The 23,302-nt window shown below is 40.8% G+C and overlaps 1 protein-coding gene across 7 annotated transcripts in view; it reads left to right on the top strand.

Moving 5' to 3' along the window:
- CTNND2 (catenin delta 2) overlaps positions 1–23,302 on the top strand; it is a 528,002-nt gene that overhangs the window by 313,594 nt on the left and 191,106 nt on the right. The window lies entirely within an intron of this gene.

The raw sequence follows: 23,302 nt of genomic DNA, 5'->3' as shown, positions 1-23,302 counted from the left end.
GTTGTTTTATTTAATCAGATAAACCAACCGGTCGCTTGAGGTTCTTGCTTTGACTTCTGTTTGGTTAGCACTTTTGCAACAGAGTTGCCTCTTTAACAACAAAAATCAGAAAAGTGTTTTGGTGCTCCTCTGTGAAATTTTCTGTGAAAATACTTTTTTACAAACACGTTGCATGCATTTGATCTAATAATTAAAGGAGATTGTATTACTATTTTTGGATTATTTTAATGATTACCCATTAACAAAGAAAATTACTATTTGGGTGTCTGTAAAGATTAATAGTTTTGTTTTAAAAAAAGCTGGAGTAAAGAGAGTGAGAATGTTTCTATTATCATAGGGACCTTTAATTGAGTGTATAAATGTTTGAGCTGGGATTACCGAAGTATGTGCAAAAGACCCTTATTCAAAAAGAATGTGTCTGATTTACTTCGATTGGCAGTTGGTGTGGCTTTCATGGTTTTTATGCAGAACAAATCTTCAAAAGCTCAACATGCAGGGGTAAAAAAGCACACAAAAAGGTTCATTCACTATTTTAAAAAACCCTGATGCATTCAAAGTTTTAAACTTTGATGGCAAATTCAGTAGACTGGTACCTTGTGTTTCTACTTTGAAAAAGTTGGGTTTCATAGCTTATGATAAAATTTCACCTCTGTTTGCTCTTGATGTCTCTCATGTTCGGTTTGTGAATTGATCAGTGTTTAACAGTTCAGATGCATAATTATTAGCCGTGTTTCGGGATTCAGTTGAACGTGGGTAGAATTAAACTGTAGGTGGAGTAAGGGTGCACATGCAATCCAGTCCCCAACACCCAATGTTTCTCTTCTGAATTTTGCATGGTTAGTGCAAAGGTCTGAAGGTGATTTTTAAAGCACATTCAATTGAGCACACTTAGAAACCTCCGAGTTTGAGGTGGAGTTTTCATGTATGCCCCTATCCTATCCTCATGTCCATGTGAATGCCTGAACACAGCTATGGGCTCAGTATTGTTTAAAATGCATTTTTGCATGCAGGAGAAATCTTCTTGACAATTAACAGCTTGCCTGTGCAGTGGTGCCTCGCAAGACGAAATTAATCCATTCCGCGAGTCTCTTCGTCTTGCGTTTTTTTCGTCTTGCGGAGCACGGCTTTTAGCGGCTTAGCGGCTATTAGTGGCTTAGCGGCTATTAACGGCTTAGCGGCTATTAACGGCTTAGCGGCTTTAAGAAAAAGGAAACAAACTCGCAAGAGCTCGCAAGACGTTTCGTCTTGCGAAGCAAGCCCATAGGGAAATTCGTCTTGCGGAACGACTCAAAAAACGGAAAACTCTTTCGTCTTGCATGTTTTTCGTCTTGCGAGGCATTCGTCTTGCGAGGTACCACTGTATTGTTAGAAAATTGTAAACTGCCTTGCGTATAGTAATATAGAAAGATGGTATACAAATTAAAAGTGAAAAATGAAAATATTTTGGACACTAGAGAGAGAATAATATTAGCTGCAATGGATAAAGAGAACTGTCAAGTTACAATGCGCATTCCTATTTCCGTCCAACATTGTCTTAGGGCATTGTTAAATAAAAAAGGGTCAGTGTCTCTATACTATTTTCCTTGTTTTATTTTACAGTGTTCCTTGATATTTTGCATATTTCTCTCAATTTTTGCATAGATTTTCCTTTCCTTGTAAATTTGTTATGTTGCGCATACAAGAACAACTTCTTGTAAGTAATAATACAGTGTGCTAAAGTTTATGAAATTTAATTTGCACACCTGCACAGGTACACATGACCTTTTGAAAAATGGTTGCGGCTAACACATATTTGTAACACCACTTTGAAAGATCCTTGTTCTATTTTGTGCTTTGGCAAAGTTTTACCTACATTAATAGCTAAGAGAGGTTTGGTATTGATTCAGATAGTTCTTGTCTCTTCTATTATTTTAAAGGCTGGTTCATTTGTTGACATGAAACCCTTACATGATCACTTTATAGTTTTTATGTTGAGAAGTATTTGTGTGACCAACGCTTCATGTATAAAATTCAGTCCTTGCTGTGTTCTGTTTTGTTACGTCTCTAAGGGGAAAGGAGATAAATATCCTATATTCTCTGCGGACCATTAATGCTTACATTTGTATTGGTGCTATCTAAAAATAAGCAGTGTATATTATCCACCACTTCATTATTTTTCATAGAAAAAAATGGAATTCATTATGATAAGCAGCAATTAACACCTTTATTGCCATGAATGTGATGTGAGATTAAAATATGGAGCGAAAGGCTTTCCTTTTTAAGATAAACCGAGATGTTCCTGGGGAGCCCTTAAAATATATCTGTTTTATGTTCTTTTTGGTTTGTAGGGAAATAATATGGGAGACCATTATGAGATCAACTAGAATATAAACTGTAGCGTGTCTCCTACTTGCTTAATTTTAAAACAGTATGATAGGAGGATTCAGGTAGACATAAATAATGGCGAAACAGGTCGTCATGGGAGGAGATGGTTTTCTTCTGTGGCTTTTGGGTCCCTCCTACTTTTCTGCTCTTGCCCATCATGTCCTTCAGAGACTGACAGATTTGGCAGAACAAGGCTGCACCATCCTTAAAATAGCCTTTTTGCAATTAACAGCTATTCGCTGCATCTTTCTTTCTTCCCTCAGGGTAGATATTTCTTATGCTGTCACTTGTTCTTAATGCTGTAGAGTCTGCACAGCTTTACAGGCACCTATCAGTACTTATCCAGTCACTGAATGCTAGAAGGAATTTGGCACTGTATTCCTACCGTTTGTGCCAAGGCAACAGCTCAACAACATGTAATATCCTGTTTTGCCCCATTGCATTGAAGCAGCAGTTGTGTATCCCAGCCAAAACACTTATTTGGTGGCATAATTATGAAGAAAGGCTGGGAGGGAAAACAAACCAATTTAAATATATAGCTGTGAAAACAACAGTAGAGTTTCCTGACAACTTGTCCAATTCTCTCCTATGTATATTCCCTCCTTCAATTCTGCTACGTGTGTCTTTTGGCTAGATCTTACATCAGGAGTAGCAGACATTGCTAAAAATCAGGGTGGATTTGATGTAAATCAAATCGATTTAAATCACAATTTAAATCAATAGTCAGTAAGACTTGATTTAAATTACTAGTTAGTAAGACTTGATTTAATTTTTTTTTTTTTACAGAAAAACTCATTCTTGCTGGTATCATCTTAATATTTACAACTAGATGAAGGTTTCATTTTTGGAATAATAAATTTTCAGAGTAGTTTTTACAGCTTTATCAAAAATTACTGATTTGGTTATACTATTAGAAATACATAGATGGATAATTATGAAATTATTGTGAGGTTTAATAAGTTAACTGTTTATATTTGGACAACCTTTCTGCTTTACTTTATTGGAAGGAGAAAAATAATCATTTCCTTAATAACAATTTAAACAATTTATTTAACTAAAGCAATAACATTATAGCATATGTATCCATGATTGTTAACTGATGTGGTCAAACTTAAAAGAAAAAACTTAGACTGAGTTTTAGCACACATGAAAAACTTAAAACAAATCCTTATTTCCTGATGAATAGCCATTGAACTAAAATGTAACCTTAATAGAAAACTATCTTTAGAAAGATTTTTCCTCCAAAAGCATTTTATTTTAAAAATGACAGAGATAATAACACTGGTCAACAACAAATTTGTTGTCTGCGTTTTTTCAGTTGATTTAGGACGAATCTGATGCGCTGAATCCAAAAATCACATTGGTTTTGCTCAATCAGGTCAAGTTTTTGAGCTATGGCCACATGTCGTTTTTTTACGTTTTTGTTCACATGTAAGCTTGTGTGGAGCATTTTAGAAGAAGTTGGTGGGGGTAAAATGCCATGTGAAATGTTTTGATTGGAAATGATTATTTTAATGACAGGAAGTATTCAGGTCCGATAGTTCTGTGTGATTATGTTGAAAAGGGATCAGTTTGAAGTCATAAAACCTCCGTTTTTTCTCGGAAGAGAAGGACTTGGTGTACTGTGCAGATATTGTGCAGCTTCTGCTCAAGCTTGGAGTGCCACAGTACGAACCCAAAGATTGGTGACTGTTCATTGACAGCAGCAAGCGATCACTGAAATGTGTTCTGCTACACAACGGCAACCAGTTTGCCTCTATACCCCTGGCTCACTCAACTACACTGAAGGAGAACTATGAAGCGGTGAAGTGTGTGCTGGAGAAAATTGGTCATGATCAGCATAAGTGGTTTATTTGTGTTGACCTGAAGATGGTTAACTTTTTGTTGGGACAACAGCCTGGCTTCACCAAGTACCCATGTTTTCTGTATATGTGGGATATTAGGGACCGTGCTCAGCATTACACGAAGAAGGACTGGCCTGTGTGGGAGGAATTGGTGCCTTGCAAAGAAAGGAACATCATCAATGACCCTCTGGTGGACAGAGACAGAATACTCTTCCCACCGCTGCACATCAAGCTTGGCTTAATCAAGCAGTTCATCAAGGCTCTGGACAAGGATGGTGACTGCTTCACTTACTTGTGCCAGGCTTTTCCAGGGTTGACCATGGAGAAGTTGAAAGCTGGCATCTTTGACGGTCCTCAGATCCGTCAGCTCATCAGAGATCCAGAGTTCGGAAACTCAGTGAACGAAGTGGAACTGGAAGCGTGGGAGGCATTTGTTCTGGTAGTGAAGAACTTTCTTGGCAACAATAAGGCCATAAACTACGCAGAACTTGTCAACAACATGCTGACTGCTTTCAGAAACCTGGGCTGCAACATGAGCGTCAAGATGCACTACCTATTTTCACATATGGACCGGTTTCCTGAGAACCTGGGTTCAATGAGTAACGAGCAGGGGAAGAGATTCCATCAGGACATGAAAGAGATGGAGACCAGGTATCAGGGTCGCTGGGACGCAGTCATGATGGCTGACTACTGTTGGACTCTGAAGAGAGACCTCCCTGCCGCTGAGCATTCCAGGAGTTCCAAGAAACGGAAGTTCAAGCTTGGCAGGGGGTTGGACTCGATGGCCCTTGTGGTCTCTTCCAACTCTATGATTCTATGATTCTAAGCCCTGAAGTTTGAAAAATGGTGAAGCAACATGCAATTTACGTGTACTTACTTTTATCAATGCCCACCATTCAGTTTACAGTAAACCTGACCTGATGGAGAGAAACGGATGCCATTTCCTGATTCAGCAGTGCAAAAATACCCTAAATCAGTTGTAGAAATCTAGACAACATTCAAAAAGTAAAAAATTGTTCCCCAGTGTAATTTACAAAGGTGCTAACAATGAGTTCTAGAGAGTTTTAAACCTGTAGATGTAGCAAAGGTGGGCTCATTACTAACAACAACCGTGTCATTCTTTTATAACGAAATCGTAATTTTAAATATTAACAATATGCAGAATTCATGATAGCATTCAAAATATGTCACAAGTTGGGATGCCAGGAAAGTAAATTTGACGATTTAAGGAGTGCTCCCAGGTGAAATTCTTCACCGATGAAAATCACAATAAATAAGCAGGAAATGCCTAATGTGCAAATTAGGAAACATTTCTCCATCTTCTGTAAAAGAGAATGTGCATTGCCTCCCATACTCTATAGCCTTAATTTGGCTTGTGCAGTAACCAACATATGATGATTTAATCTTAATCAGTGTTGTATTTGCAAAGCCAATATAAGAAAACCAAAGCTCCCAATATAATGACTTTCCTGAAAGTAATTTAGAAAATAATATGCTAGAAAGATAAACATTTAAGAGGCCAGGAACAGTAATTAAAAAGTAACATTGTGGGTAGGTGTTCACCTTCCATGTGATAAGAATCACCTGAGGGAACAAGAACGGCCTCTCTCCCATGTGACCTTCCTCATGTCGAAGAAGTTAACTTCTTCTCTACTCATGTAGGCTCTAGGGCTGGGCAATATCTGGTTTTCAACATCGTGATATATCACCAGCTAAGCATCATGATATATCACAATGTCTGGAATAAGGAAATAACTATGTAGAGGCGAACATTGTAGGGCTGGGTGATACAGTGGTGCCTCACAAGACGAAAAGAATCCGTTCCGCGAGTCTCTTCGTCTAGCGGTTTTTTCGTCTTGTGAAGCAAGCCCATTAGCAGCTTAGCGGATTAGCGCTATTAGCGGCTTAGCGGCTTAGAAAAAAGGGGGGAAAGGGGGGAAAAGTCAGAAAAACTCGCAAGACATTTTCGTCTTGCAAAGCAAGCCCATAGGGAAATTCGTCTTGCAAAGCACCTCCAAAACGGAAAACCCTTTCGTCTAGCGGGTTTTTCGTCTTGCGAGGCATTCGTCTTGCGGGGCACCACTGTACCTGGTTTTCAGCATCATGACATATCACCAGTTAAGCATCACAATATACTGATATAACACAATATCTGAAATAAAAATGGTGCTATGTAGAGGCATTGGATGGCTTCATAGTTTTTCACACATTGTGATTTTTGCATAGCGTGCACACACACCGAAACATCGTAAACATATTTCCAAGTCAAAAATTATGACACCGAAATCACAATATGGATTTCAAGCTGGTTTTGGATGATATATCACCCAGCCTTGGTAGGCTTTCTTTGCAGGCCTGAGAGTGCAGAGTTCTGAATCATCTGAAGAACTTGCATGAGTAAGGCAGGCTCCCCACTGCGCAAGTTACCCCGCCAAAGCATGGAAGGTAATGGGGACACGACAGAAGGAGTGTGGCCTGCTGTCCTCCTCAACATGATTCTGATTGCACGGTGGTGGGGCTGAGAGTGAGCGCCTGTCTAGAGCGCCTGTGTTAAACAAATACTGATTGCTGAAGCAGCTGACAAACCATAGCAGGGAAAGCAAAGACTTTGGAGTTGAAGGGACCTTGATACAACTGTGCGTGTTGGAGGAAATTTCTGCCCAAGTTAACATAAGTGAAACGTCCATTGCGTATATTGAGTGTATCTGAAACTGCACTGACGTCTTGCAAAAGTGGTAGACAAGGAAGGCAAAATAACAAACATATTTTTGAATTGACTGTTAGTGTTGTCTTAGAACAATTATGTACAAAAATATTTTTTGCAGAAAAATGAATATAGTTTGACTGATTAGTTATATGTTTCAATCAAGTGCAGTGCTATGAATTTTTCCCCCTTGCCAGAAGATTTCATTAGGATTTTCTGTAGGATCTAAATTTTGGGGTCATAGCTTTGATCTCTTTTCTAAAGCTTGTAGAAAGAATCCTGTAACTTCTGAAGGTTCTCCTTCCCTTAAGCCTGAACTTTCTCTGAGGTACTATGGTGAACAGATCAGTTACTTCCTTAAGTCCTCAGTTGTAGTGGCATTACTTTATTTGCTGAGCCTTTTGATTTCTTGTTCACAGCCTGCTTTCTTTAGACTCGAAAGATCCAAACCCAATGCTAAGCAAACTCGCTCTTCCTTTGTATCGGCTTAACACTGGGTTCCTGCTTTGCTCAGAGCTTCAAAGGCTACCTTGGGAGCTGCACAAAGCAGGCTTTGGGAGAGCCCCACCCTTTTAGACAAGCCTTGCCTTTCCCTGCATATCAGCCTGGTACTTTCTCTAAAGGAGGCTTCCCACTTCTCCTTTATTATGCCCTTTTGATGACCAAAAACTAAAAAGAGTAAATCTGGTCTGAATTTTTGAGGGGAACTCAGCAATCTGTTTAGTGCAGGGAATATGTGGTAAGTAGAAGCTGTGATTTATTGTTATTTTTATTTTAAAAACACACATTTGTGCACCATTTCATTGTAGGCTACTTTCTTAGATTGAATCCTATGACCCTGTAAAGCAAACATTGTGCTATCCTTGGAAGCCCTTTAATAGTCTACTGAATTTAATCATGGAAATTTGAAGTCTTCTCCTGTAGTGTTCATTGAATACAGTGGTGCCTCGCAAGACAAAATTAATCCGTTCCGTGAGGCTCTTCGTATAGCGGTTTTTTCGTCTTGCGAAGCAAGCCCATTGACAGCTTAGTGGATTAGCGCTATTAGCATTTTAGCGGCTTTTAGCGATTAGCTGTTAAGCGGCTTATCAGCGGATCAGCTGATAAGCAGCTTAGCGGCTTAGGAAAAGGGGGGGAAGGGGGGGAAAACCCGCAGGAACTCGCAAGACATTTTCGTCTTGCGAAGCAAGCCCATAGGGAAATTCGTTTTGCAAAGCGCCTCCAAAACAGAAAACCCTTTTGTCTAGTGGGTTTTCCGTCTTGCGAGGCGTTCGTCTTGCGGGGCACCACTGTAGTCTTATCACTCCCCAAGTAGCAAATGGGCATAAGCAGCCTCTTCCAACAGTGCTGATCTAGACACACTTCCTTAACTGCTTTATGACACTCCTTTGAGCCCTGTTGAACTCTCTGGATGCCTCTTTTGATGCTTCTGGAAATTCACATTCGCTTCCAGGGTCACCTGTTAGTAGCACTTCATTACTTCTTGATTGGGACAAATGATACTCAGGGAATGATGGAATCAGTGAAAATTGGGTGGAGTGCTTGCACAAGCTGGAGGGCACTGAAGGCTGCTCTGGGGAATCAGGGTTGGGAAGGTCCTATTCCATGAGAGGACCTCTTCTCATGCAACTATCAGCCCATTACAGGGCCACTGCAGTTATTAAAGTTATGTGACCTTTTCTTCATATTACCAATGAGTTAATGTCTAATCTAAACGTGTGTTTAGACTAGAGTGTATTGACTTGTCTAATTGCAGCATCACGGAACATGAAATCATGCCAGCATTACATTAATACCAATACAGCATTGCTGGCAGATCGATATTTTTGGACTGCGCTGTAAAAAATACTGGTCTACATCAAAGTTTTCCCAAGCTACACTGTGCCCAAATAATTTGCTCACCTCCCTCCTCCTTCTGGTTTGCCAGTTGTCCATTAACAATTAAAGTTAGATGCCAAATCATCCAATTAATAGTTTTTTCCCAGGGAGAGGGAATGCCTGTTAAGCTGTTTCAAATCTATAGTGTAGATAGCAGACTTTGCAGCTTCTGCTATTTTTATCTGTTTCTGTATATTTGCATTAGGAGAAAATAGCACTCTAACTAGCTGCCTGGCTAACTGTACTGCTGCTTTTTTTTTTTTTTTTTAGCAAAGTCTTTTAAATTCATTTTATGATGTCTATAAAGCTGAGAGGATGGTTAATGGCAGATGAAAATTTAAAATGAAAACCAAAGCTATAAATAGGTGTGTAGAATGAGTATAGGTGCACATGGGTTAAAAGAACAAAAGTCCCAAGTAAAGAATATTAGCGTTATCTGATTGTCAAGTATAGTTTCAGATGTACAAGGCTTGTTGTGACAAGAGTTGCCTTGAAAATGGTGGTATAGGTGGTTTGTATAGATGGTTAACTACTTCTGAGACATTGGTTGCAGAAGATACACACACACACACACAATCCCAAACCCATTTATTTACATTCGTCTGTTCATTCATCATTTGTTTGGTACTTGGAGATATTGTCTGCTTCAAAGTCACCTGAACTTTTAGACTCTAAAGATCCAAACCCAGCACTAAGTAAGCTCACTCTTCATATGCTGGGTTCCTGGTTTGCCTCCTGAATTTGTTGAAATAAAATCACCCATTTTTCCCCTTCATGTTTGAGAGCTGGGGAAAATGCAGGACAAACCACCCATTTTCCTCTCCTTACCAGCTGGCACAAGCAGTGTTCAGGGTCCTCCAGTGTCTCTTGTAAATAGAGAACATAGGCTTGCCTTAGCTAGAAAGTTTTCATATTGATAAACCAAGGGTACAAAAGTCCACTGAATAGTACAACACAATTTATAATGTTTTAACTTTCAAAGTGCTTTTAAGTGTGTGTGTGTGTGTGTGTGTGTGTGTGTGTGTTTAAATTTTGTCCTCACAACATATTTCAAACAATTTGTTGATCACATCTATAGATGAAGAAAGCCACTAAAAAAGACTGTGGGCATGATGAGAGTTTGGTATCCAGTCTTCATATGTCCATTTGACATCTGTCTGTTGGTTCACAGCGTAACAAGAGTTCCTCACAGTAAAAACATTGGAGGAAAATGAATATGTTTTCTTGTTTAAACTAAATTAAATAGACTTCCTTGATGCACTAAGTCAGGCATCCCCAAACTCAGCTCTCCAGATGTTTTGGGACTACAACTCCCATCATTCCCAGCTAACAGGACCAGTGGTCAGGGATGATGGTAATTGTAGTCCCAAAACATCTGGAAGGCCGAGTTTGGGGATGCCTGCACTAAGGGCCTTGTTTATTTTCATGTTACTTACCTGGTAGTAACCACTTTAAGACTTTTTACCGTTTTGGCTTTTCATTATATATTCACCCTGCAAATTTACTAGAAAGGGATTTCAGAGTTCTAAAAAAAACAAGGTTAAATTAATACTCCCATTCACTTAGCACACTAAGTGGATAAATTTGTGGGTGCGTAAAACTCAGGTGCTGCTGTTTCTTAACTAGCCAGATGGTAGCTTTTGTAGGTCATTTGATGGGAGGTTTAGGGAACTGAGTATGAGTGACACACTGGGGAAAGGGTAAACCTTGTAGTTAGAAACATTTCAGAAGTATATATGCGTCTGTTTCTGAGAAAATTGTAGTGGTGAACAATCGGACAATGGAATACAGAAACATAAAGCTGTTGGCGTTGCCTTTGCAGCCATTTTTAAAATTCCATCTAGGAGGTGATTTGTAGGGTCAGCCCTTTAATTGAGGTTGGGTAAGTGTCGACATATTGAGTAATAGATTCTTGTTCTTTAACTGTGTTGATGGAATCAAATAGATGAGGTTAAAAAGTCTCCGGGACTTTTTCTGTTTCTTAAATTGGGAAGGCCTTGGTGTAAATTCTCTTTCACTCAAAAGGGAAATTAAGGGGAGAAGATGTGTAGCAATTAGTTTTCCATACTAGTGAATACCAGTAACACTGTGCTTGGTAAGGCAGAGTTGCCTTCTCAACACTGCTGTGTTGTTTACTGCTTGTCTGAATGGGGCTGAACAGCCGAAGGGAGTGGGCTGTTCAATCTATGCTGTTCATTTTCTTGAAAATTGCAACAGCAGCAGTAAAGGTTCTTCCTCATCTACCTGTTGTATATGTAAGGTAAAGGTAAAGGGACCCCTGACCATTAGGTCCAGTCGTGGCTGACTCTGGGGTTGCGACGCTCATCTAGCTTTATTGCCTGAGGGAGCTGGCATACAGCTTCCGGGTTGTGGCCAGCATGACTAAGCCGCTTCTGGCGAACCAGAGCAGCGCACAGAAACGCCATTTACCTTCCCACTGAAGTGGTACCTATTGATCTACTTGCACTTTGACGTGCTTTCGAACTGCTAGGTTGGCAGGAGCAGGTACGAGCAACGGGAGCTCACCCTGTCGCGGGGATTCAAACCGCCGACCTTCTGATCGGCAAGTCCTAGGCTCTGTAGTATAATCCACAGCGCCACCCGCATCCCGTTGTATATGTACTTGAATGCAATTATGGGACTGGTGCTGAAATCTTAGGAGACCCCCTTTTTTGCCACAGATGTCAGCATTCAGCCAGCAATCTTCTATCAAGCCAACTGGGTAATGTTGAAGTTGCCTTGGTGGAATCCCCTTGAGATTATTTGAGAGTCATATTTCATGTGTTGTTCTGGGGGGGGGGGGGAGTGTCAGTTCATGTAGATGTAGGAGGGGAAGGAGATGAAAGTGATAAAAAGCCCCAAAAAGCAAGTTCCGGCCCAGTCATTGGTGCATTTTTTTTTTTTGAAAACCATCAGTCACCCTGTTTCCTAGATGCAAGGCTGTGGGTGTGTTTGACTTGCTTCTGGACAGAGATCTGTTTAAGGTTTAACTGTACAGTATGTTACGGCAAAATCTGGGTGCGAGGCTGCTCTGCCACCCAGCTCATCGGACTAAGCCCGTGGGTCCCTGCGGAGGAAAATGAGCTCAGCCGGAGACAGGAGCAAGCAGCAGGAGATCCATGTTTATTGCGCAACAGGTTCAAGGCGAGATTGAACAGTGAGAAAGGGGTGACATGAGTTTTTGAAACTCCCTCCATGTCCCAGAATACAGTGCAAAACACGTCATGAATACATTAAAGAGAGGTTTGGTTACACAGATTACATCATGAATATATTAAAGGGAGGTTGGGTTACACAGATTAACATATGGAGGAGGGAGGGGGGAATATGCAGAGCTGGAGATATGCACAGATAAACACTTCCTGGGGATGAGAAAACAATGGTCCCAAATATGCATAGTCTGCCACCTAACATTGCCTGGAGGAAAGGCTGCTCAGAGCGATTTGACAGGATTAGGGTCTTAACACCTTGCTTGAGGGATTATGCTGGACAGGGGAGGTGTGATGGAGTCCTAGAGAAATTGAGCAAACTGGCACGTTGATTTTCTATGAATTTTATAGATTTTAGTCCCTTTTGACATTGACAATTGGAAATAAATTGATATATTGTAGCGAAGAAGAAGGTGAAGAAGACATGCCCCCCCCCTTCCGTATCAAGTATATGGTTTCATTTGCTTTAAGTGTTAACATGATATAGTTGCATGATATTTTAGAATGGAATCGGTATTCAAACTGTAGTCATAAAGTGATTGAGACGGTGACATGGAACATTTCATCTCAAGTACATCTAAACAAAGAGACAAACGTTTCACTGTAGAAGAATGTCAGTACGTTCCTGAGCAAATTTCCTTACTTGTTTACTTTTTTTACCCTGCTTTTCAGACAATTGTCTCCCAAAGTGCCGCACGTCAGTAATAAAAGAGTGAGAGACAGGCCCTGCCATCAGGTTTGCAAACTAGAAAGATAAGACCCACAAGGGAAAGGGAAGGAAGGGAAAACGTCCACTAAAATTTACACCTAGCTTTAATTTGCAAGAACGTTCATTGCTTCCTAGTTTGCATTATTTAATTTGATATTAGGTGTCTTGGAAGTTAAAATTACCCTCCGGCCTGTTAGAATTTTTGATTTCACCCTCTCAAGCGTTTCTCAGTTTAAGCATTTGCCCTTGCCACCAGTATACATACCTTTATAACAGACATTCTTCAAATGTTACAATTGCCCGCCTAGAGATTAACACGCTTTGAAGGTAGCACTGTTTATGTTGTCAGTGTAGGTTTCTGAATAGCCAGATGCTTCTGGCAAGGAATAATTGCCTCCAGGCAACCAGGCTGAGAAATGTCTCTCTCCAAACTGCACATATACCCTAGCCCTTTCCAGGCCATGCAAATTAGCACAGCTGTGTGTAAGCAAGTGAACAATAAAATATATGTGTAGGTTAGTAACTGTTGTGGAAGGAGAAAGCTCGGAGAGCCTGCTTATGACTTTCCTTGAACAACTGTCTTGTGAGGTAGGCCAGTCATGCCCAAAGACTATCCCGTGTTGTGGCTACCGTCTTCCCCTCTTAATACCTGCAGTCCCAAATGGGAGGAAATTCTGGTAGGTCAAAACAATTGCTTATAAGGGGGCTCCGAGACAGGATGTCCTGCATTTGTTGGTCAGATCCTTCTCAATTTAACAGGAAAGACACGGCTAGCATCCAGCTGTCTCCCTCACCCTGGGGTTCAGCCCAGCCTGCTCTTTTCCCCTGTGAAATTCCACCTTTTCAAAAGGGTAGGATGCACCCAGAGCCAAGGAGACTACACTAATCCATATTGTTGGACATAAAATGTGGACTGTAGTCCATATTTAAGGGTTCAGGACCCACATGGTTGCTGAATGACAGTTGGCGCTATTCAGCATACTCTTAACAGCTTTCAATGGTGCGGGAAGATAGCCCCTTCTCAGATCCAAAAAGAGTTGCAGCTATCTGCAGTTTTAGAAATTAGCCAGGCGCGTTTTGCTACTGACATGGGTCCAGTTGTGACTAGGCAGAGATTTGTGGGCTGAGTACATTTCCGAGCACAATTCAAAGTGTTGGTGTTGACATTTAAAGCCCTAAACGGCCTCGGCCCAGTATACCTGAAGGAGCATCTCCACCCCCATCATTCTGCCCAGATGCTGAGGTCCAGTGCCAAGGGCCTTCTGGCAGTTCCCTCACTGCGAGAAACAAAGCTACAGGCAGAGGGCCTTCTTGGTAGTGGCGCCTGCCCTGTGGAATGCCCTCCCATCAGAAGTCAAAGAGATAAACAATTACCTGACATTTAGAAGACATCTGAAGGCAGCCCTGTTCAGGGAGGGTTTTTTAATGTGTGACATTTTAATGTATTTTTGATTTTTGTTGGAAGCTGCCCAGAGTGGCTGGGGAAGCCCAGCCAGATGGACGAGGTACAAATAAATTATTATTATTATTATTATTATTATTATTATTATTATTATTAGTGCCAGTTTGGTGACCACAGTTTAAAAACTTCTTCCTTAGTACATAGCTAGTACCATTTTCATTTCCACTGTGTATGTTTCTCCTCCTTGCATACTGGAACAAATGAATTATTGTAAGAGCAAGGTACAGTCAGACAATGTAGTTGAGATCATAGACTTGTAGAATTGTAGGTTTGAAAGGGACCCCGAGGGTCATCCAGTCCAATCCATTATGGTGACCGTAACCTGGATTTAAAGTGTCTTTTGGCACCTACCTTGTATATTTGAGTTTCTAATACTGGCTACCTGGTGATAAGCTTTGCCAGGATTTCTTGACCTTCCCACCAGGTATAATTTAATATTTTCCTACCAGACAGGATTTAATAAAGAAAACTTCTGGATATTAGAAGGCATGTGCCTTATGCACTAAGTATAGCAGGGAAAGAAGACTAGATATATGTCACAGTAATTTCTTTGGAATGATTTGCAAGGGTGTTGAGTTGTATGAAATGCGATGAAGCTTTTTCGGTCCTGGGTTGCAGACTAAATACACCTGTATGAGCTACAGCTATTCCATGCATGTCATGCCCGCAGCATAAGTTAAGATCCAACAAGCTAAAAACTGCTGAGCATCTGTTCTTGCCTGTTAGTCACCCTTCCCCCACCGCTTTCTCCTACACTCCCCCCCCCATTCTCAAACAGGCAGCAAAAGCAGGAATATTTACTAATCTCCTTACATGGCTAATGGTCCTTCAGCTGTGAGGTTCTTCTCTGGGAGTCTGCATGTTCATTCAGTACCAGTAAACCATAGTTTAGCTTACTGTGCCCTGAGAACCAAACCTGTTTTGGCTTTGGTGGAGGAGAAGGACTTCTTCTCAAAACGAAAGCCTGGACTATTGGATTTCTGTGAGAGATCTACGAGAGAGCATTACGAGTGAGCATTACAAAGCCCACACAGAGATAGAAATAAGACTGTTTCTCTCAGTCTACTTGTGGAGAGAACTCGGAGGTGACTGAAAAGGAAAATGAGTAACGACAAGAGTTGAGAAGATGGGACTTGAAAACATCATTGTAAATAGGAAAGCAGCAGAAATATGGATGATTGGACTCCTGACGATTGCGAAGCATGGGTACCCCCCACAAAAAAATTTAATTTGGAAAACATTTGGACTCTATGATGTGTATTGATACAATTTGGACTAATTGGTATGATATGTTTAATTTGGTAAATGGAAACTTAATAAAAATTACTTTTAAAAAAAGGAAGATGAATGATTACTTAATCCTGTGCAGAAAATTGTTAAAAGCAGACCTCAGCGTTTGCAATTTTGGACTCTAGTAGTGAATTTGGGATCTAGGTTTATTGTGAATTCCCCAGGAAGTACATCTGTCAGTTGCTAAATCACCGCCACAATCAGTGCTGTTTTTCTAGAAATAGAAGTGCCGGAACTCACTGTGAACACCTTCTCTGGCAATGGCGCTCACCTGAAAGGTGCCAGAGTTCCGGCGAGTTCCAGCTGAATAAAAGCCCTAATCACAATAATCACCAGTTTATTTGTATGCCACTTGCCTGTAATAGTGTTCAAAGTGGCTCACAACATACCAAATGACCAACAGTAAAAATAGCAATTAAAAAAAGAACAGAAGAATGATAAATAATCATAATGTCAATAAATACAGTAAAGCCATACAAAAACAGTACAAATAAGCTGTGCTTCTAGAGTTCTGTTACGTTTCTTTTTCCATGTAAAATAAAAAATAAAAAATCCAGGTTCTGTGTAGGGTTTTTAAAGGAATTTTCCTCACTGCATCTATTAATTTGTATAATTTTAAGGCATGCTTTTGGTTTATAAATACCACAAATGGCCCAATGTTAACCAGGACCTAATCCCTCCTTACCAATGCACAGTTTTGTGTGCAATAGGCTTCAGGGATTGTCCCTTCAAAAAAGGAGACAAGCCAAGATGAAAGAATTGCAAATAAAAGGCAGGGTGGAGAATCCCATGGTGTACTTCAGCATATACCCATTAAGATTACACTAGTGTTAAGTGGATTCTGTAACCTCCCCTGTGAGAAATGGGAACTATTTTTGCCCGACAGCTACAGAACTCACTACCTATAACAAAATGTTCTTTCCAAGTTACTAACAGGGTAGCTGTTAGTTTGAAAAAGAAAAGAAAAAAGAAAAAAGAGAGAGAGCAAGATTAAATTTAGGCAAGTACAGTATGGGTCGATACCCTTTTATTTCACTCATTTTTCTAGCTCTGCTTGCTATAGAATAGCATGGGAGAAAACATGCTTCTGAAATGTTCTGCTAGCACAGAAGGTTAATGGATGTTTCCAGAATTCAGATTGGCTTGTCACTTGAGGTGCTTGCTTCAGGTTATATAAAATCTAATGTCTCATTAACTTTGAATGTCTTGCAAAGGAAACTTGTATGTGAAAGAATAACAAGGGCCTGCCAGAAATAAAAACGGAGATGTGCAGCCTCCATTTCCAGCACACACAGCATTGAACAAAATTGCAAGACTGTTGGTGACTTCAAATACACAAATGTTTCATTGAATTCCCGTCCTGCCCCGCCCCCGCCCCCCCCCCCCCCCCCCACATACGTTATTCAAAGGTTTTTTCCAAGTATTGGGCAATTTACGTTCTCAGCATAATAACAATGTTTAGGTGTGTGTTCCTAGAGAATTTGGCTGAAATACTCCATGGAAAAGAAACAGCCATTCCTTTCCCACTCCTGCGCACAAATTTGTATAAAGATAAAGGGACCCCTGACCATTAGGTCCAGTCGTGGCCGACTCTGGGGTTGCAGCGCTCATCTCGCTCTATAGGCCGAGGGAGCCAGCGTACAGCTTCCAGGTCATGTGGCCAGCATGACTAAGCCGCTTCTGGCGAACCAGAGCAGCGCACGGAAACGCTGTTTACCTTCCCGCCGGAGCGATACCTATTTATCTACTTGCACTTTGACGTGCTTTCGAACTGCTAGGTTGGCAGGAGCAGGGACCGAGCAATGGGAGCTCACCCCGTCGCAGGGATTTGAACCACCGACCTTCTGATCGGCAAGTCCTAGGCTCTGTGGTTTAACCCACAGCGCCACCCGCGTCCCACACAAATTTGTATACATGCATGTATATTTTTTGAGATGAATGCAAGCAGGTATTTGTCCGAAGGCATCTCTAAAAGTAACACAAGTTAGCTTGCTAGCTGTGCAATGGATCATTCTCACATGAAAGAGATGTGTGTGTAAGGCCATTTGTACATCCTTCGCTATTTGCATTCAGCATCTAAAGCAATGGCAATTGCGTGTTCAGACCCAGAAACCTCCCCCCTAAATAAATTCACACTTGACTCAAATTTTTGGTTTGGTTTTTGGCAGAATTTAGGCCACAACTTTATTGATTACAGAAAGTGACTGGTTGCATAGGCTCTGGTTTGACTAGCTCCCTGCCATGCAGGTAGCACTGGCCCAGGGTTCCAGCATAGGTCAGCCAAGGGTAAACACCTGGATAAGCGAAAAGCCAGGAACGGACTAACTCTGCCACCCAAATGTCCCCTTGGACTCAGGCACGGGCACAACCCCCTCTCAGGGGTTGACCAAACCATCGAGTCCCTGGATTCCTTTAACGGAATATCCTTCACATACCCTTCACCTGAACCAGAGCCTATTTGCAACCTTACAAGTTGTGATGATTTGCTACGCGGCAGGCGAAACCCAAATGGCAACAGCCAATCAGCCAAGTGGGGAAAATTTCTGCCGTGCCCATCCCAACGACAGACGACGGTATAGCAAGGTCAAGCACAAAGCCCTAAAAGTAGGGAGAGGTGGGTGGGTGTCCTGAATGCATGCGCCAAAAGAGGAAGCTCTGAGTCATGTGCATGGGCATAAATAGGTCCCTCGAACCATTTGGACTGCATCCCATTGGCCAGATTGCACCCAGCTACAAGGGGCCTACCATTCGGGTGTTGTGGCTGACAAATCGTACCCACCCACAACACAGGGTGTCGGTTTTCCAGGTCTCACCACAATACGTGCCCTCTTTAAGGGAGGACCCGACTTATTATCCACAGTAGTTCTAGGGGATGTAGGGAGCCAGCCTTTGTATCTCTACACATCTGGAAGATTTTAGATTCTCTGTGTTTGAACAAACTGAGCCAGATACTCGTTCACATTTTTTTCAGGTAAGAATTCTGAAATGCCTGCTAAATGGCCTTCCAACCGCCTGAGCCTGTTAGTTCCCTTAGAGGTCACTGACTGAAGAGACACAAGCAGAGGCCATCCAATGAGTAGTCCCAAGACTGAAAGCTGCATCTTTACATTCCTGATACTCCTTCAACTTTGAAGTCCCTTTGAATTCATTTTGTTTTATAAATGTTTAAGCAAATAAAAGCTTGGAGGCTGAGATTCTGGGTGTTAGGCTTGCTGAGGAGATAGAAGAGCTTATTTGAGCTCTTGGAGCAGTTTAGATGCTGCAGTCTTGTTACTGAACAAGCACCCACTTCATAGTCTCTTGGATATCTGTTACCTTACCTTGCCTTGTCATGTCTTGACCCTTTGAGGCTATTTAGTAGGCCACCTGGCATGGGGCAAGACTCTTATGAAGGCCACTGGTACCAATTAAAGCTGTAATATACAGACAAAGGTCCGCTTCCAGTTTTATATGTCAACTTCTCCAGCCTCCATTACAAATTCAGGGAAGAACACAGTACTGAAAAGCTTGTACCTCTTTGATACAGTACAGGGAATTCTTGTAACTTCTGTTAGCAAACTTCTGTTAGCAGACACATGTTTCACTCACATATGTTTGAAGGGTCTTGTATATTATTTAAGTTCTGTTCTCCCCTTCATCCCTAAGGAGCCATGGGCAGAAAATACAGAACAACTTCTAAAAATAATTCCAAGACAGATGCAATCTGGGGGAGGGGGGGGAATCCTTATTTTAAATAAATAAACTTGTTGCAAGAATTGGAAGGTACCCTGAGGGGTCATGTGATCTCAACACACAGTCGGTCTCCCATTGAAACCACACCAGACTTATCTTAGCTTTTTAGATGTGCTAGTCATTTTATTGCAGCACCACTAGGACGACAACAGAGATATATTAAGGCATTTGGACACTGGCAATAGTACATTTTAGCAGAATTATCCAGTAGCTCGCCCAGATCTCAAAATGAGGATAACGTTTACTGAATATGCACACATGATAAAAAATATGGGTGTTTAATACTGCCTTGAGATATGCACATCTTTTGTGGCAATGGGGAATAGTTCAGTAATTCTAACCAAGACTAAACTAACATATGCACACCATATGCAGAAGAAGCAATGTTCATGAGGCATAAAATGAGGAGGGGGGAGTAACTGAAGGGGTAGATAGAAAGCTGTGTGGGGTCTTGGAAGAAAGGCTTGCTCAGCACTGCTCAGAGAGGCACACTGATCTGCTCTTTTTGGGCTCCCATGGCAAGCTGGGCTTCAGACATGAGCATTAAGGCGTCATGGGGTTTATTGCATTAGTTTTACTCTTGATTTCTAACTTTCTTTTCACATGGCAGTACCTGTCGCAATATTGAACCGTGGCTTTTGAACTGATACATCAGCAAGTCACGCTAATTTTTAAATGGTGGGGATGTACCCAAATTTTGTCAACACAAGACATGGTTAAGAAGGGGCTACAAACTGATTTTTTTCCCCTGGAAGCAAAAAACACAGAAATGAGTTTAGAACATTAGAAAGGCTGAATAAACTGCTGTTGGAATACAGCCACAGGATTTGTAATATTGTGGATTTATGATGGTGTGGTGATTTTAATGGTTGTGAGTTGCCCTAAGTGATGTCAGGGTGGAAGTGTTCTTTTACACAACACTTAATGTAAATAAATAAGCTTCTATTAAGTGTTGGCTATTAAGTTTTGTTTCGTACCTGATGCCTTACCCTGCCTTTCTTCCATCATGAAACTCAAGGCAGTATCTGTGGCATTCATGTTTGGTACCCAGATCCAGAGCCACATTACTTGATCAAGCAAAGATGCTGACTATACACCATTTTGAGCATCTTTTTTGACACATAACTCTGAGCTTAAGTGTAGATTTCTAAACACTGCTTCTATTACCACACCAATAATAAGTAATTCCCTAAAACATTATTGTCACATATTCCTCCTCTGCTTTTGGCAGCCGGTGTGCTGTCATTTCCCCATAACATTTCTATTAACTGTTGATTAGAGAGTCCCACTCCAATTTCTTCAGATGTTGTAACCAAATCTTGCTCAGTAATGTTGTGGGATAAGCTGTGGAACAGCTGGGAGGCTGTATTAGTAGGAACTTTGTATGGCCTTTTTTTACATTTGATATAGAAGATAAGTCAAACATAATGCAATACTCTTTGTGCAGGCGTGGTACTGGATTCTTTTCCTTCTAGAACTGGTGTATAGACAGGGAAACTGCAAACCTCAGTGTACACTTCTCATTCCACTTGAGTGCATAAACATTTCTTTTAAAAATGAAGCATAAAAATCCTGCAACCCTATACACACCTACCTGGAAGTAAGCCCTATTGAACTCAATGGGACTTCTGTATAGGCTTGTTCTTTGGATCATATGAATTTATATTCCTTGTGATGAAAAGCATTGCTGCTTCTTATATGACCCCAGTTGTTAATTGCTTCCAGTTTCTTTTTTTAATATAAATAATAGTTATTAGAATTTTTAAGGGTTACAAAAAGCAAAAGTAAAAGTAATAACACCATATTAAACAAAAACAAAACAACACATCACAATAAGGAAAAAAGAAAAGAAAAAAAGAAGAAAAAAACCACAACTAATCTTCCCATAACTTATCTTTCATTTGCTTGTTTCCTTGACCTCCTCACACCTCCCTTTTTTGTATTCTAATTCGGTTAACTATTTCAGCAAATCCTTTCCATCTTTTCCAATTTTTGTTCTGTAATTTATCTCAATATGATGTAACTTTACTTTCCCTCCTTTCACCAATTAACAGTCTATTTTTTCCTAAACCCTTATAACATTTCTGCTAAAACCACATAACTTCATTCCAACATCCTTCTAACATTCATTAATTTTACAATGTTTCTGTAAATAGTCTTTAAATTTCTTCCAATCTTCCTCCAACGACTCTTCTCCCTGGTCTCGGATTCTGCCAGTCATTTCCGCCAGTTCCATGTAGTCCATCACCTTCATCTGCCATTCTTCCTGGGTGGGTAGATCTTGTGTCTTCCAGTACTTTGCAATAAGTATTCTTCCTGCTGTTGTAGCATACATAAAGAAAGTTCTATCCTTCTTTGACACCAATTGGCCGACCATGCCCAGGAGAAAGGCCTCTGGTTTCTTCAGAATTGCTTCCAGTTTCTTTGTCTCTGAGAAAATGTGAAGGCTAAGCGGAAAGAGATGTGAGAAAATTAGTCATTCTTTGATGCATTTCATGAGTATTAGTGGATTTCTTGGGGAAAGATGACTATGACAATGAATTCTATTAATTGTTCAAATTGGAATTCAAATTTCAGTGAGGCTGTTGGTTTATGGAAGAGATCTCATTACAACTTGGAGATACTGAATATGTCCAAAAGTGAGACTTTATTTCTGTGCATTTATGAACATATATTTATGAAAGAATGTGAAGGGCAAGTATTGCTTTTATTGAAACAAGAATGAAACGTTAATAGTGGATTATTACTTGGCTGTTAGGTTGCCTGTGATCACTTCACTCTTGACACTGTCACAGAATCTCTGGTTGTAGTAAAGGCAGGTAGGCTCCCTTGTTTTGTAAGTTATCTTTAGCAAATAAAGTTGAGTATTGAATCAGTAGTGAGAAATGCCTACATTGGACTTCTATGAAGTTTGGGCAATTAAGTATTCAGTTAGCATACACACATCAGTAATGGCAAGTATTTGCTAATTAGATTTTCAGCACTTACCGTATTTTTTGCCCTATAGGACGCACCGGACCATAGGACGCACCTTGTTTTAGAGGGAGAGAACAAAAAAAAAAAAAAAAGATTCTCCCCCTCTCTGCTCAGCGCCCCTTCAGTGAAGCGGCAGGAGAAACGGAGCCCCTTCCATTTCTCCTCCCGCTTGGCTGAAGGGGCGCTGCGAAGCTCTCCCTCTCTGCTGAAGCTAGGAGAGTCTTGCTCTCCTGGCTTCAGCGAAAGGAACCTGAAGCCTGCGGAGCTCAGCGGGAACTCGCACTGCTCTCCAAAGGCTTCAGACAGCTATCCCTGAAGCCTGGAGAGCGAGAGGGGTTGGTGCGCACTGACCCCTCTCGCTCACCAGGCTTCAGCGAAAGCAATGCGAAGCCTCCGGAGCGCGGAAGCCAAGAAGCCTGCATTCACTCCATAGGATGCACACACATTTCCCCTAAGTTTTGGAGGGGGGAAAGTGTGTCCTATAGAGTGAAAAATACGGTACATCTCTTATGGAAATATCACCAGCAAATGAAGTAACATTATCCAAATGTTTGAGGTCTTAATTTGCAGCACGGTGCTTCTTGAGCTTTAATTTCTAACTTTCTCAATATTCACTCTAATTTCCTGCAGCTAAGGTTGTCTGCTGTTGACCCAAGTTATATGAGCTGCTTCCTTATCAGTAGTAGCTACTCACTTATTGCCATAATGCTGCCGTTAACATCTTTAAAATTCCACCTGCTATTTTACATAACCTTTGAAGAGATGTAGTTAATAGAAGAAGAGCTTAACTTTAAATTTTGAACGAATGTGTAAGACCCATTGAAATCAGCAAATCCATAGATGCAGCAGCCCTTACAATTGCTAATTCAAATAATTTGTCATGCTTCTTGTTTTAAAGTCAGTGAATTGGAACAACCATTCTGTTCACCTGTATATGTGTGTGTTAAAAGTCATTCACATAGAAACCAGTCTGTTAAGATGAACCCTTCTCTCTGACATGCAATATTCAATATTCAAGCAATATTTTACACTTGGGGCAATTCAAATATGCTGTCTCCCACCTGTATCTAATAAATGTGCTACGAGTTGTAGGATTTGGTTACATTTTTAATAGCAATTTGAGGGTCCCAAACT

This window comes from Podarcis cretensis (genome assembly GCF_951804945.1).
Source record: "Podarcis cretensis genome assembly, chromosome: 7".
Taxonomy (NCBI): Eukaryota; Metazoa; Chordata; class Lepidosauria; order Squamata; family Lacertidae; genus Podarcis; species Podarcis cretensis.
Note: the sequence above shows the minus strand (reverse complement) of the source record. Positions and strands in the feature narration are given on the sequence as shown.